Source organism: Artibeus jamaicensis, unplaced genomic scaffold (genome assembly GCF_021234435.1).
Source record: "Artibeus jamaicensis isolate MK-2021 breed Jamaican fruit bat unplaced genomic scaffold, CSHL_Jam_final contig_787, whole genome shotgun sequence".
NCBI classification, from domain to species: Eukaryota; Metazoa; Chordata; class Mammalia; order Chiroptera; family Phyllostomidae; genus Artibeus; species Artibeus jamaicensis.
Window position 1 is genome coordinate 7,440,392 of NW_026521972.1, and position 13,994 is coordinate 7,454,385.

A 13,994-nucleotide genomic window follows, 5' to 3' on the forward strand; every position below is an offset into this window, starting at 1 on the left:
ATTAGAACCCTGCTAAGTAATCAAGAATTACCTTTGGCACAACATACTATATCAATAAACACAAACATGCACACACATACACATGCATTTATACATTGATTATTGGCAGAGTCATGGCCTAACATCTCATAATTAATTAGTCACCATTTATTGATTGCCTACTATGGGCCAGACTGTTTACCTCATGTTCTTCCCACTAGCTCTATTCCTGGATTCCTTCTGAACAGGAATATAACTTTCTCTCAAACATGATAGGAGATACTACCAATGATACTACCAATGACACAGAGCCATGGAAGCGAATGGTGACATATGGTTTGCACTCAATGTCTGCCCCTCCCTAATGTATGAACTTTCTTCCAGGTCTGACTTTTCTTTGCTTTCTGTATTAATGCTCATATAGAAATGTTGTCACTGACATAAAGTGGATTTCACATACTTTTGACATTGTCTTCTTTTATCACATCTGGTAGAATTAGGTCAATTTTCAAATGACATTTGTTTATGCTTTGTGTCACAGAGATGAAACTTAGCAAAATTTTGTGAATTTACTTAGCATTAAATAAATGAATTCTACTCAGCAGACTGGCACACTCATGAGAATGCCATGCTAATTAAAGAATCTTTAGGTGAACAATGAAAAGATTAAACATTGTGTTATACCCATGTGATCAGAGAGATTAGCTCAAAGACATGATGTTTTGATTATTTGGCCTGGTTACAGCACAGCATCTTCAAAGAAGGGATCAAACCCAGTGTCTCTTCAAGGGATTGCTTCACTCATGATCAAGACAGCTTAATAGACACTTGTCACTTGTCACTAGTTATTTATAGTTTGTAGGCATATAGATTTCTTTTGTATATCCAAGACCTCAAGAAAGTAAAAAAATTTATTGCAGAAATATAAAATAACCGTGATACAATTTTTCCTTCTTTAAATCACTCATTTCTTAAATAGTTCTTGGGGGGGGTTCAACATTGATTAAAACACAGGAAAATATTAAGTGATGAGAGGACAAAGTAAAGGATGAGTCTAGTCATTTCAGATTATTTTTACCTGGATATTTATTCTTCTTTGTATGCACTCACATTTACTACTTCCAAATTCTGCACTTAGAGCTATGAATTCACATTACACAATGAAAACTCAAGTTTTCTTCAATTTGACTTAATTAAAATTTTATTTGTTTATTATTAAAAATATAAATCTCTTAAATACTTCTGCATTGTTTTTAGAATACAACCCATTGTTCTTACAATAGCCTTTAGGAACCAATTTCATCCAACTTCTATCTCCACCACTTCCTCTTCCATTGTCTCTTGAGCACCCTGATCAAGCAAAACATGCATTTCCCCTGCAGAGCCTTTGCATCAGCTGCTTTCTCTGATGGAGTGTTCTTTCCTCAGGTGCTCTTGTGATTCCATGCCTCCTTCATTCAGGTATTTTTACAAATGTATCCTCCTCAGAGAGACCTTTCTTAACCACTCAATCTAAGAGAATATCTATATGACAGTTGATATCATTAAACTTGAATTGTTTCTTACAACAATTAATGACCTACCGTTTTATTACACATTTATTTTTATATTTGTGTTACATGTATTTAAATCTTATCTTCCTAGAAATAAATATTTGAGAGGAGGAATTTTATGGGAACAGAATTTTTTCCTGTCTTGTTTAATACTATTTGTTTAAAATTTCTTAGAGTCACACTGAAGACATAGTAGGCACTCCATAAAAATTTGTTGAGTAAATAAAGAATGCATGAGTCAAAGAAGATTCTTGGCTTGTTGGTTGATTTGAGGCAACATTATTTCACTGAGTGCCAGTATGCAACAGTGGTGTAATTTATTAAATGAATTACAATTTGGAAATTAAAGCCTATATTTATAACCAAAGAGTAGTTGTGGGGAAAGAAAACTTTTCGATTACTTGATAAAATATTTGTTGAACTTGAGGTGTCGGTCAGCTAATTTTTCAATCATAGGTCAGGATGTATTTCCTTAAAGATATAAAATTTATAGACCATAAAATGTTAGTACATATTTTAAATTTTACTTTGATAAATGTACTTATCATACAAGCTCTATAAATTCAGGCATTGTGCTTGATGCTGTTGGTGAGATGCCATATAACCAGTATCTTTGGGGTGCATCTTTCTACCCCTCCGAACATAATGCTCCCACTGGTCTCTGCAAGTGGTGGAACAAGCTGGAAATTCTCTGGAGAGTGAGTTCTTGTATCATTCAGGTAATAATACATATGAAGTACATTTATGGTCAAAAAGCCCTACTGTTAGGGAGTTTATATTTTAGAGGAGGAAGAAGAAAACAAAATAAATAAACCATGCATTAAGATAAATAATAGTAAGTGCAAAATTGTTCATGGCAGCGTGCATGATGGAAGAGCCTGTATTTGTACCCAGTTCACTTTTGTTTTCCAAACCATGTTAATTCTATTACATGAAATGGTGTAAGATAGAAATTACTGTCTGCTTAATTAATGATGCTCGTCTGTTAGATTCCTTCAGAGAAAGATGGGGAGTGGAGGAAAACCCATCTCTTTTGACTGGCCTGCTGACAATCTCTGTCAAATGTAACCTAGTGCAATCCATGTTAAGCATGTCTTAACTATGAGACTGGGTATTGTGATTACACTAGTTCAAAATCTGTTGCCACTGAATAATTTAAAATGTGATGGATATCCACCAGGGAGATAATGATGACATACGAAATGGGAGATATTTACACACATGTGATGATTGTGCAGTGGTCAGATGTCCGCTGCTGTCATCAGCAATTAATGCATGTCCAGCAAGGGGAAAAAACCTGATTTCTAAGAATGACAGGTGAAGGTGTCTTTTCAAGATCTCTGTGTTAGGAAAGCAGTTTTGAATGAGGTGAAATTCTAGCTTTTGGCAAACTCTCCAGGGAATTTTCACTTCGTAAAGAGGATTGGCACTCCAGGACATGTGGCCTTTCACTCTAACTAGCTGTGGTATTTATTAAGCAGTGCCTACTTCCCATGTCTTCTGCATGCAGCCATTTTCTTGCATCATAACAGCTCACAGTTTTGTACTAGGTTTTTTTCCTTGTCCATTACCCCAACTATTTTATTTTTTTCTCATCAACTTCAGTACTACCCAGATTCCTTTTTCTCCTAAGTCTATGAGTAGAATGACAATAGTAAAAGCACCCAGTATAAAAACCCTATCTACCTAGAAAAGGTCTCTTGGTGATTTCTGATTGGTTGTTTTTGCCAGTGATAAAGAAATTTATTATCAATAATAAAGTCTGGGTGAAAGATACAGTTTTTTGGCAACATGGTTACACCAGCAAAGCTGTCTTTTGAGTCCTTATCCAAAGTTTCTCCTTGAACATCATACGTTGAATTGCAGCATCGGCCTTGGTTTGTTTCAAATTGAGCTGTCCCACCTCGGTGGCAGCATGGAGTTGGTTCTGTCACTCTTTACAGAGATGTCTCTGTGCGGCAGGCTGATTCCTGGCATGTCCTTGAAGCTCTGCACTGTCCTTCTTGGGCACGCCTCTTCTCCTTGTTTCTTAGTTGTTCTGTCCTCGTCAATTTCCTTCACACGCCAATCCTGTCAGAGTTGAGTTTCCACAATTGTGTCAAGTCTGAAGAAGAAAATGCATCCTGAGCCCTGAAGAGTGGGGATTTTGTTTTGCCTGCTGAGGTTATACAAGTAGTTTCTGCACAAAAATTCACTAAAGGGCTGGGACACAGAGAAGAACTCTCATAAATTGAAAGTGGGACTATGCACTTACTTTGCCTACTTCGATGTTGATGCAGATGCTGAGGCCAGGATACTATGTACTCAGGTACCAATTTGAGGTGTCTGTCATTAATAAAGATTTTAAAAAGCATATAAATATGTTCATGGAGAAATTAGCTAATCCAAAAGTTACCAGTGATTTCATTTTCCCTCCGTCAAGATGTGCAAATATACAGCAGGAAAGTCAGCCACAGTTAACTAGCTGGTTAAAAGACAAGGGGCACAATCTATTTTTCTCATCTGGACACGCAGAATGATAAAAACATTATTTGGCTATTCTTCTGGTTTTGCACCCTACTTTTTTTACTTACTATTTTAACTTTCTTTCATGCCACGTTATTTCTTAAATAGCATTTTAAATTATACAGAATATTACATGGAGTGGATATACCATAAGTGATACAATCATTTCCCATTTTATTGTTATTTAAACTCTCCCTCAACTTTTTGCTAAAAATAAATGATGCTTCACTGAACATTTTCATAGATGTAGTTTTTCTCTCATCATTGCTGATATATGTTTAGTTCTTGGAAACAGGGATTAAAGTAAACAGATATTAATGTATTTTATAAGCTACCAAATTGCATTGCTATGAGTTTTATCAAGGTGAGAACCACATTAAAAACCTTGACAGTAATGTGCTGTAATTCATTGAACTTTCTTCTGCCAGTTAGTACTATTATTATTTTCACTATTATTATTATTCCACATATATTATTATTATGCTATAATCATATGCTAACTTCAACATGTTGCTTTTTATAAATCTTTATTTTTATTCTTTCCTATTTTTATTGTGATATTGACATAAGGCAAGTACAGTGTGGTTTTTCTTTTTCTTTTTTGATTCTGTGTAAAAGTGAGGTCATATAATATTTGTCTTTCTCTGTCTGACTTATTTCACTTAGCAAAATGCCATCAAGTTTCATCCATGTTGTTGCAAATGTCAGGATTTCTTCCTTTTCATCACTGAACAATATTCCACTGTGTGTATAGATATCTATATCTATATGTGCAGATAAATACACAAGATCACATTTTCTTTGTCCATTCATCCATCAGTAAATATTACGTTGTTTCCATGTCCTGGCTGTTATAAGTAATACTGCCGTGCAAATGGGGTGCAGATGCCTTTTCAACATAGTGTTTTGGTTTCCTTCAGATATATTCCCAGAAGTAGAATTGCTGTATCATATTATAGTTCTATTTTTAACTTTTTGAGAAACTTTTATACTGTTTTCTATAGTGGCTACATCAATTTACAATCCCAACAACAGCACAAAGGCATTTCCTCTTCTTCATGTACTCAAGCATTTATCTCCTGAGGTTTTTTACAGCTCTTTTTAAAAATATATTTTATGTTTATAGCAGCACAATTTACAATAGCTGGAAGCAACCTAGGTGCCCATCAGTAAATGAATGAATCAAAAAATGGTGGTACATATACACAATGGAATTCTATGCAGCAGAGAGAAAGAAGGAGCTACTACCCTTTGTAACAGCTTGGATGGAACTGGAAAGCATTATGCTGAGTGAAATAGGCCAGGCATTGAAAGACAAATACCATATGACCTCACCTTTAACAGGAAGCTAAACAACAAAACAAACAAGCAAGCAGAATAAAAACAAAGACACTGAAATAGAGAACAAGGGGACTGTGACCAGGGGGGAGAGGGGAGGGAATTTCAGTGGGAAAAGGGGAAGGATTTACAGGAACAAGTATAAAGGACACATGGACAACAAGTAAGGGGGGTGGAAATGGGAGGGAGGTGGGGAGCACGGGGTGGGGTGGGCTGGGATGGGAGTAAAAGACAGAATACTGTAGTTGAAAAATAATTAAATTAAAAAAATTTTAAGAAATAAAAATTTTAAAATTCTTTAAAAATAATATATATATTATTGATTATGCTATTACAGTTGTGCCAATTTTTCCCCTTTATCCCCCTCTGCCCTGCTACCCCCCACCTTCAGCATTCCCCCCTGCTTAGTTCATGGGTCCATGAGTTGTACATGTAAGTTCTTCTGCTTCTCCATTTCCTATACTATTCCTTTTTTAAAATATTTTATTTATTTATTTATTTATTTTTAGAGAGAGGGGAAGGGAAGGAGAAAGAGAGTAAAAGAAACATCAATGTGTGGTTGCCTCTCATGTGTCCCCCACTGGGTACCCAGCCCACAACCCAGGCATGTGCCCTGACTAGGAATTGAACCAGCGACATTTTGTTTGCAGTACATGCTCAATTCACTGACCCACACCAGCCATAGAACACCAACCAGAGCTCCTATACTATTCTTAATCTTCCCCTGTTTATTTTGTACCTACCAAATATGCCTCTTATTTCCTGTATCATTTCCCCCATTTTCCCCCTTTCCACTGATAACCCTCAATGTGATCTCCATTTCTGTGATTCTGTTCCTGTTCTAGTTTGCTTAGTTTTTGTTGTTTTTTTTAGGTTCCTTTGATGATAGTTGTGATTTTGTTGTCATTTGGCTGTTCATAGTTTTTGATCTTCTCTTCCTTAGATAAGTTCCTTTAACATTTCATATAATAAGGGCTTGTCGATAATGAACTCCTTTAACTTGACCTTATCTGGGAAGCATTTTATCTGCCTTTCCATTCTAGATGATAGCTTTGCTGGATAGAGTCATCTTGGAGGTAGGCCCTTGCCTTTCATGATTTCAAATACATTTTTCCAGCCCCTTCTTGACTGAAAGGTTTCTTTTGAGAAATCAGCTGATGGCCTTATGGGAACTCATTTGTCTCCCTTCCTCTTGTTCCTTTTAAGATTCTTTCCTTACTTAATCTTGGGTAGTGTTATGATGTGTTTTGGCATGTTTCTTCTTGGATCCAACTTCTTTGGAACTCTCTGGGATTCTTGGACTTCCTGGAAGTCTATTTCCTTTGCCACGTTGGGGAAGTCGTCCTTCATTATTTGTTCAAATAAGTTTTCAATTTCTTGCTCTCCCTCTTTTCCTTTTGATTCAGATGTTGGAATATTTAAAGTTGTCCTGACAGTTCCTAACCCTTTAATTTATTTGAATTCTTATTTCTTCATTCTGTTCTGGTTGAATGTTTATTTCTTCCTTTCGTTCCAAATCATTTAAGTCCTGGTTTTATTCATTCACTGTTGGTTCCCTGTACATTTTCCTTTATTTCCATTTGTATAGCATTCATTTCTTCTCTCATTTTGTGACCAAACTCAATCATTTCTGTGAGCATCCTGATTACCAGTGTTTTGAACCTTGCACCTGAAAGATTGGCTATCTCCTCGTCGCTTAGTTCTTTTTCTGGAGCTCTAGTCTGTTCTTTCATTTGGGCCATGTTTCTTTGCCTCAGCACACCTGTTACATTGTAAGGGGTGGAGTCTTGGGTGTTCACCAGGGTGGGGCAACTGTCTTTGCAGCTTCATGGCAGTGTCCTTGGAGGAGGGATCCAAGAGTGAACAGTGCTGCTTGCATGACTCTCACCCACTTTCAGTCACTTCCCCCACTTCCCACCAGTGGATTGTGACCTTTCAGATGCTGATTCCCCTGTGGGTGTGTTTGTGTATGCCCTAGGACCCTGTGAGTCTCTCCAACAGACTCTCCTGTGAGGCTGAGAGTTTCTCCCACTGCCACAATAGCCACAGGTTCTTACAGCCAGAGGTTTTGAGGCTGTATTTCCTGGCACTGAAACCCTGGGTTGTGTGGTCTATCTCTCCCCCCAGTTGTTCCTCCCGGGCTATCTGTGCACAAATGTGGTACTGCCTGGACAGCCAGCTCCGCCTTGCTTGGGCAGTTTGTCACCTTACCGCATGCCCTGTCTGCCCCAGCTGCCTGTCCCCATCCCTCCTTCCGGTCTGGATGAATGTTTCTTTAACTCCTAAGTTGTCAGACTTCCATGCTGTTTGTTTTTCTTGCAGTTCTTATTGTTTTGGGGGTTTTATTTTATTACTCTTTAAACTTTTTAAAAATTGTTCTTCAAGTACAGTTGTCTCCATCAACTGGTTTTTGTTTTTAAATGGGTTGTTACCCTTCTTTTGATTGTGTGAGAAAGTGGACCATTTCTACCTACGCCTCCATCTTGGCCAGAGCTCTGTCTCTGGAGTTTTGATGCTATCTATTCTAACGGGTGTGAGGTGATATCTCATTGTGGTTTTGATTTGCATTTCCCTAATGATTAGTGATGGTCAGCACCTTTTCAAGTACCTGTTCCTCTTTGTATATCTCTTTTAGCTGCTGTGTAATCAAGTCTCTGGCCTATTTTTTAATTAGATTTTTTTTGTTGTTTTTGCTACTGAGTTGTATGAGTTCTTTATGTTTATTTAATATTAACTCCTTATGATTTATGGTTTGGAAATATCTTCCCCATTTGGTAGGTTGTCTTTGTATTTTGTTGATTATTCCTTTTGCTGTGAAGAAGCATTTTAGTTTAATACAGTTGCACCTGCTTATTTGTTATTTTGTTGTTGTGCTTTAGGTGTCATATCTAAAAATCATTGCCAAAACCCACGTCAAAGAGCTGTATGCCACCGCCTTCTAATTTAGGAGTTTCATGGTTTCAGTTGTCAGCTGAAACTGGACTCTCATCTTATACTACTGACAAAAGTCAACTTTGAGTTAATTTTTGTGAGTTATATAAGTGTCTAGCTTAACTTTTTTACATGTAAATATACAATTTTCTCATTTACTGAAGAAAATGCCTTTTCTCCATTGATTACACTTGGCACCCTTGACAAATATTAGCTGACTGCATAGTTTTATTTCTGGGTTCCTGATTATACACCATTGGTTTATTGTCTATTTTTATCACAGTACCATATATTTTGATTATTATAGTTTTATAACATAGCTCAGTTTCAGTTAGTGTGATGCCCTCTGTTTTGTTATTGTTCTTTTTCAGGATTGCCTTTGCTATTTGGGATCTTTTATGGATCCACATAAATTTTAGGATTAGTTTTCTATTTCCCTAAATGATGTCATTGGAAATCTTAATAGGAAATGCATTGAATCTACAGGGTTCCAGCACAAATATTTTCACTTTTTATTACAAAATCTTTTATTATAAAGTCATAAGCTCATAATTCTGTGACATAACAGTGTCAAACTCAAGCATACCATATGACATTTTAAGTAAAATGTTTAAATTAAAACTATAAATTATTACACCTATGTTACCATATTTTGCTGTGTATAATGCACATTTTTGGCCCACATTTTTGAGGGAAAAATGGGATGCACATTATACATGAGTAATACTAATTCCATATCTATATAAATGTCTTTAATTCTTTTATTTATTCTTATCCATTACACATGTAACTCTAGAAAGCAATAATGATATCCATGTGAAAAATAATGCCCTGAAATATGATCATTGATTTTGCTCCTAAATATACATAAGTAAATAAATTGAATTAAAAAATTTAAACAAAAGATTTTTTCCTGAAAATTTGGGCCAAAAATCCTGAGTACACAGTATACATGGGAACACATTATACACAGCAAAACACAGTATTATCCTACCAACCACACTCAAGCAGGTTTTACTTCTGCCAAACACTGTGTAGATGGCTTTAGGAGATATGGACATTTTAACAATACTAATTCTTCCAATCAATGAACATATGTTACCTTCACATTTATTTGTGTACTTGACTTCTTTCATCAATGTTTTTCAGTTTTCAATATAAAGATCTTTCACCTCCATAATCAAATTTATTCTTCAGTATCATATTGTTCTTGATACTATTGTGAATGCAATTACATTGTTTCTTTTTTAAGAAAACTTGTTGTTAATGTATAGAAATACTACTGATTTTCCTAAGTTGATTTTGTATTCTGAAATTTAATGAACTCACAGATTAGATCTAACAGTTTTTGTTGTGGAGTTCGGATGGGAAGTCCAGGTCCGAGCAGACTCCCACGTGTTTTTAATCAGGGTTTCTGGTCGGGAGGGGCTGAGACCTACCCTCAGCTGCAAGTCCGGCTATGATTCAGCTCCCTGCCGGGGGGAGGTGAAGCAGCCAGGTCCAACCGTCTCCCAGGTGTTCCCAGTCTGGCTCTCTGGTCAGCTGGGGCCAATAGGTAGTTAAACTCAGTGGGTAGGAGAGGCTATGACTCAGCAACTCGCCGGGAAGGACAGGCAGACTGGCTGGGACAGCTCTTTGTTTAAGGACCCAAATCAGGCAGACCTTCACCTTGCTGCACTCCCTTGAGGGACTATGCCACCGGTCTTGGCTCTGCAGATGAGCAAAACCACTGACTGGGACATCTACTTGGCGCTGAAGGTAGGAACTCGGGCTGCCAAGATTCAAGTGACCATTGTTGCAACCCCATTCCCCCTTGTCTGTCACAATCAGATTCCCAGTGGTAATGTAACACACATAGGGCAAGACTAGTATCGAGGCTTTCAAGAAGTGACCCACAGCGCTGGAGGAAGTGTAGGCTGAGAGAGGACCTCTCGGCGTGGCTCTGAACTGGGCTGGGGGAGGAGCAATGTGGTCCGTGTGCTTTGTTCCTCTGATCCTTCCAATGTGGTCTGTTTGGGTCTCTTGTGGTGCATGGTTGTGCTTCTGCCTCAACCCCATGGTCTAGGATACCCCCAGTGTGCCTTGTCCATGAATAGCTGTCAGTTGTATTTCTTGAAAGAGGGAGCGAAGTCAGAAATGACCTATATTTGCATCTGGGCGATGTCACTTCTCTCCTTACAAAATTTTAAAGTTCTGCCCTGGCTGGTGTAGCTCAGTGGATTGAGCGGGAGCTGTGAACCAAAGGGTCATGGTTTGATTTCCAGTCAGGGCACATGCCTGGGTTGCAGCCTGGTCCCCAGTGGGGGACACATGAGAGGCAACCACACACTGATGTTTCTCTCCCTCTCTTTCTCCTTCCCTTCCCCTCTCTCTAAAAATATTTTTTAAAAAAGAAAATATTTTTTAAATTTTTTAAAGTTTTTCTGTCTATAATTTCCCCTTTTTAGAAATATATAATTACATAATTATGCTTTATTTGGAAATTTACATAAAATGAAATATTTGTGAGAGTTTGTAGCTTTCATTCTTTAATGAACTGCTAATGAACTCTTAATTAATGCCTTGATTTTCATGCTTCATGTTTTTATTCCTTGACTTGTGTGCCTATCTTTTGTTAAAAAAGCAAAATCTTCATTTGAAGATCTAATTGCCTTTATTAAGCAGTTCATGAACTGGAATCTGGCAGCATCCCATCTAGTAACTGAGAGGACACTCGCAGGGATTGTACAGAATGAAATATTTTTATAAGAAGGGTGTGACAAGGAAATTATTAGCAAAAGAAAATAAAGGTTCCTTTTGAGCCTTCTTTCTGGGGGAAGGAATAGATAGGGGTTTCATCTTGCTGCTTGTCTCCCGTTTCCTGTGAGGGGTGGAGAGGGCCTGATTACCTCGTTGGTGTGGACCAGAAAAATTTCAGTTGCTTATGATTATGTTTCTGGGAGAGATTGAAACTGCAGTTAGCTCGGGTTTTAAATCTAGGTTTGGCATCATGGGCTTTTAGCACAAGTGGTGCCTTCTGGGGTCTGTGGTTTTCTCTTTAAGAACTTTATACCCCATTCAAATATCCTTCTCTATGATCTTGTCTCTTGATGTTGCATTGCCCACATTCCTATACGAAGGGAAAATTATGCTAAAAACGAATGTTGACTAGACATTGTGGAGCCATCCATAATGTAAAATGTTCTTCTCATAGTGAAGAATCATAGATTCTTACAGTTGCAAGAGGATTTCAAGCTCATCTGGGGCCCAGAACAATGACTACAACCTTGTAGACACTAAGTAAAAATTTTTGAATGAATGACTAATGCCATGATTACATTTTATAAACGATGTTTTTAAATCATGTCCCAGAAATACAAATGACTTCATCAAGGTAACCTGGTATTGACTAAAAAAATGTAGCTCTGTACTCTAACACTACGCCATGCAGATTTGAATTAATGGCTAGCATTTAGAATATTAAAAATAATAACTTAAGATATGAACTTTGGAAACAAGCTGTCCAATTTCAAAACTTGGCTCTTCTGCCTGCAACTTTGTGGTGTGGGATAAGTCTACTAACCACTCTGAGCCTGAGTTTCTTCATTTAAAAAGCACAGATAATTATAGTACCTATCTGTATACTAAGAAATTCAGTTGAAAGGTAGCTTCTAAACCCCTGAAATAAAAACATCTGATTGACCCTTGGCCTGGATTCCTAGAAAGTAGCCTCTAAATTCTTAGAACTTCTTGAGTCATAGGAGCATCTCTGAGGTTGGTGGCCCTGATATCAATCGTTTATCCTAATGGGGTGACTCAGGGTCTACGATTTAAGGAAGTGACTCAGACAAGAGGCTGCCCACGTCAGAAAGACCACCACGAGATGCAAAGGATTGAGGCTTTGAGCCACGGGGAAAAGTGCTCTGCAGAATAAGTCACATGGTCAGTGATTTAATTAATTGTGCTTGTGTAATGAAGCCCAGTATGAACTATGGACACCTGATCCAAGGTGAACTTCCCTGCCTAGTAAAATTCTGTGTCCTGACTCCCCAAAAAGGCAACGGGAGTTTCATGTGTGGAGCCTTCCCTGACCTTGCTCTCTATGCCTTTTTTTCCGGTGGTTCTAATTTGTACATTTTGGGCTGTAATGAAGCTGTGATCACAAGTAGAGTGCTTTCCTGAGTTCTGTGAATCAATTTAGATTACTGAACCTGAGGGGATAGTAGGAGTCTCTTAATTTGCAGCCAATTGCTCAGAAGTGAGAGGGGCCAGTGGACCCCTGCACTTGCAGCTGGTATCTGGAGTGAGGGCAGTGTTGTAGAGGACTGTGCCCTTAATCTGTGATGTCTGTCACTACTGTGGGCACTTGGTGTCCAAAGTCGTTTCAGTGTCTCAGCATTATTAGAAGAATTGAATGCTTCAGTATGTAACATGCTTAGAATAGTGGATGGTGTGCAGTAAATGCTATATTAAAGCATTTAAATAGCTATAAAATTACTGTTAAAAGTTCAGATTCTTCATGACTGATAAGCAAAATAGCAATAATAATAAGCACTAGCCATTGTCTAGTTACTATATTTTTGTTTAACCTTGAGAATCATTCTATATTTCCATAACACCGTTTCTCAAACTGTCAAAAATATTTTTAGTAAGTGGTAAAAGACATTTTAAAGGTCTGTCCCTTATTATAATATAATAATAGCTTTTCTCACTTATTCTAGCCTAAGGCTGGAATCTCCCTTTCCAGAATAAACTATTACATGGATAATCACTTAAAATTTTTTTGGATTGGGTTTCTGTTGTTAGTAAAAGAAGAGAAATGGAAACTTTATCTCTAGATTTCCTTATAATTGAGCTACCTGACTCAACTCTTGGCTTTCCGAACAACAGCAAAAAAACTCAGAAAATATAATGATGCAAACTCCATAGTTCACTTTTAATAAACTTAATTAAATTAATTTTGATAGATTCCTGGGTGAGTAAATACACCCGTGGGTGTATTTATTGTCCTGTAGTATGTAAGACACCAAGCTGACAGGGTCTCTTCAGTCTCGAGTGATGGTTGCCAAGCTTTTCTAGGGTGGGCGTCTTCCACTTGGTTAGACAGAAGTGGGGAAGGGGGAGGGGAAAGTATAAAGTGTATATATGACTTAAGCCTAGAAGTAGTTTCAGCCTACATTCTATTGACCAGATTTCATTCATATGGACATACCTAACTACAAGGAAGGCTGAGAAATATACCTGCAGAAAAGAAAATGTAATACTAACAGTTTAGTATTTTATTGTTACTTTTTCATTTTCTTTCTTAGCAGTCCTATCAAGTTTTTGTAGAAGATAGTTAATAACTATTAAATGTTCATTGTTTATTTTATTAAAGCCCCTCCCTTCAGGGAAGTACCCTCCTTGCCTGCCATGACTTAAAAAAATTTTTTTTTCCACTGGCCCCTTTTGCCTAAAATTCTACAATAGAAATTTCAAGCTGTTGGTTTCAATAGTAGAAATTTACCATAGGCATTTCTGGCTTAACTTCCTATCAGAATGCAAATCACCTTATCAGGGATAAATGTTATCAGCCATTTATACCTTTGAATGAATAGTTTATCAGACACATTCCTACTGGTTCTAGTTCATTAAAAGTGTATTTTCATTGGCAGTAGTGGAGAAAAATCTAAGTAGACACTCCACAAAGTGAATTGGACAAATGCAAAT

At 37.3% G+C, this 13,994-nt stretch overlaps 1 long non-coding RNA gene across 1 annotated transcript in view; it reads right to left on the reverse strand.

The window, feature by feature from the left end:
- Window positions 1–1,064: 1,064 nt before the first annotated feature.
- The window catches only part of LOC128628503 (uncharacterized), a 53,341-nt gene continuing 40,411 nt past the window's right edge, over window positions 1,065–13,994 (reverse strand). The window contains exon 5 of the long non-coding RNA XR_008392909.1: window positions 1,065–3,636. This is a non-coding gene — a long non-coding RNA (uncharacterized LOC128628503). The remainder of the gene's footprint in view (window positions 3,637–13,994) is intronic.